This window comes from Triticum dicoccoides, chromosome 7A (genome assembly GCF_002162155.2).
Source record: "Triticum dicoccoides isolate Atlit2015 ecotype Zavitan chromosome 7A, WEW_v2.0, whole genome shotgun sequence".
NCBI classification, from domain to species: domain Eukaryota; kingdom Viridiplantae; phylum Streptophyta; class Magnoliopsida; order Poales; family Poaceae; genus Triticum; species Triticum dicoccoides.
The window spans coordinates 332,732-335,361 of NC_041392.1; the positions used below are offsets into that span (position 1 = coordinate 332,732).

General features: G+C 43.8%; 1 non-coding gene across 1 annotated transcript; it reads right to left on the bottom strand.

The window, feature by feature from the left end:
• Positions 1-329: 329 nt before the first annotated feature.
• Positions 330-402, bottom strand: TRNAA-CGC. The gene has a single exon. It is a non-coding gene; the product is annotated as a tRNA-Ala (tRNA).
• Positions 403-2,630: the final 2,228 nt, after the last annotated feature.

Consider the following 2,630-nt stretch of genomic DNA (forward strand, 5'->3'; position numbering starts at 1 on the left):
TTATGTATAGGGATCGGTTAGAGTTGCCCTTACGTTTGCTTTGGTCCATGGGATTCATCAAAAGGGCTTCAGGGTTAACCCAGCTTTGGCTCCAAGCCTGCAAGCATTCCCAACTGCAGAAGGATTGATTTCCCAAGTCAAAAATAATTTGGAACCAAAAGTGGTGTCCTAGTTGTGCCACCCCAATGCATCATAGTCAGTTGTGTATGTTTCATCTCCTGAAAAGGGAATCGTTATTGCCCAAAACAAAGGAAATGTCAGATATGCCTAAAAATGATCTGTGTGCTAAAAATAAAGAATGGCTGAAATGAAAAATAAAAATAAAGGAGTGGAGGTGCGGGGAATCGAACCCCGTGCCTCTCGCATGCGAAGCGAGCGCTCTACCATATGAGCTACACCCCCGTTGCTTGTTACGTTGGTACGCGTGATTAATTGGTCTGTTAATTAATTACTCCCGTCAGTACGTACTACTCCATATGGAGTATTTAACGGCAACTTGTTTCCTATTATATTATATGGACAAAATATAGAGTGCACAACATCCATATGGGTGTCTTACCACAATAGATCAATCACAATACTGTACTAAATTTGAAGCTTCCCGGTACAATCCCTGATGTTGTTTAGAGGACTAATTAACTGACTTGTACACTCTGGCGATGATGCGTCATCGTGGTACTGATGTATGTTAGTATGTACTACTTCAATTTGAAATGAAACCACATCACTTATTTTATATCGAAGGGAGTAGCAAATTTGCTTGTGTGTCGCAACGGGAGAAAAAAAATCACACTTCCCTAGCTCAATGGCTCTAGACCCTTCCCTCTCCCCACACTCACCTATTCCCGTACAATAAAAACAAGATGGTAAGTGGTGTCGCACAAAAACATAAATGTGGAACGATTTTTTTTGACGAGAAGGCCATCATCACTAGCTTTATTAAAACTCAAATGACACTTACATCATCAGCTAAAAATTTAAAGAGGAAATCCGGCGGAACCTCCACCCAAAAGGTAGGAGTATTGGCACCGCCCCACTGAGCTAGGTCATGGGCAACCATATTAGACTCTCTAATACAATGTTCTACCACAGCCTTCCTGAGTTCTCTCAACATCACTCGACAATCTTGCAAAATAGGAGCCGCCACCATCGAGTGTCCTTCATTATTATGTAGCGCCTGCACCACTATCAGGTTGTCCATACGTACTAAAAGATTGTTGCATCCAGTGCTCTGTGCTAGTTTTAGTCCCTCCAACAGCGCTGCTGCTTCTGCTGAAACCACATCTGGGACATGGTCAAGTCTTGCTGTAGCTGCCCTGATGAAGCCTCCTCTGTTATCGCGAAGCACAGCTCCACAAGCTCCTGTGAAATCGTCTTCTGAGTAGGATGCGTCGACATTCAGTATTTGCTGTCGGTCATGCCAGGAGACCATCTGTTTGCATGTGGAACTTGGGTCAAAATTCCTCTTGCTCTAACAAAATTCAAGGTTAAAGCGTATTTTGCTGGAGCAGTCTGAATTGGACACTGAACTTGTTCACCCCGGACCAATTGCCTGCGTTGCCACCATATGTACCAACATGCTGTTGCAAACAACTCTGGTAGTTTAACTGGGTCCATATACATGTGCTGAGAGGCTTGATCACATAGCATAAATTCAATCAACGTTGAACCAGCATGATCCACTAGCGCTGCATCCGCTACTTCCTTTGCTATTCCAAGGGCTTCCCAAATTTGCATTACTCGGGGGCATTTAAAAAGGGCATGCATTATGTCTTCTGCTCCCGAAGAACATACTGGACGCTGAGAGTTACTGCCAATATGGCGGTTTGCAAGGACACAAAGACATGGGATAGCATTGTGCAAACACCTCCATGGACATTTTTTGATCTTCCCTGGTAGCTTGAGGTTCCATAATCTTTTCCACCCCGGATGTGATGAAGATCCACCTGACTGAAGTGCACCCGGGGTTGTCGCATAACACACTTCCCACTGTTTATAATAAGCTGACCGTACCGTAAAAACGCCACTCTTCGTGAGGTGCCATGCGATGTAGATTTCCATCTCCTGATGATGGATTGGGATTTGAAGAATGCGGTCCACATCAATAGGCCAGAAATTCTCACGAATAAGCAGTTCATCCATTCCCCCGAGACTGGGTCTATTAATTCATGAACTTTAGTAAGCACTTGATTCGCCCGAACTGTCACTATTTTCCTTGAAGAGCTATTCGGTATCCAGCAATCATCCCAAATATTTATTTTTGCTCCATCTCCAACTCTCCATATACTACCCTTCTTGAAAGTTTGAATTCCCACCCATATACTTTGCCATACGAAAGATGAGCCCTTTTTCAACTCGCAATTTAGAATATCACCCGTGGGATAGTACCTTGATCTCAAAACCTTTGCACAGATAGTCATAATTTTCAATCAGCCTCCAAACTTTCTTTGCGAGCATAGCCAAGTTGAAATTGTGGATGTCACGGAAGCCCATCCCTCCGTTATCTTTGGGCACACACATTTTCCACCACGCAAACCAGTGCATCCGGCGTTGGTTCTCGTCATCACCCCACCAATACTGCGACATTGCATCAGTGATCCCCTTATAAATGTGGAACGATTTTATAATAA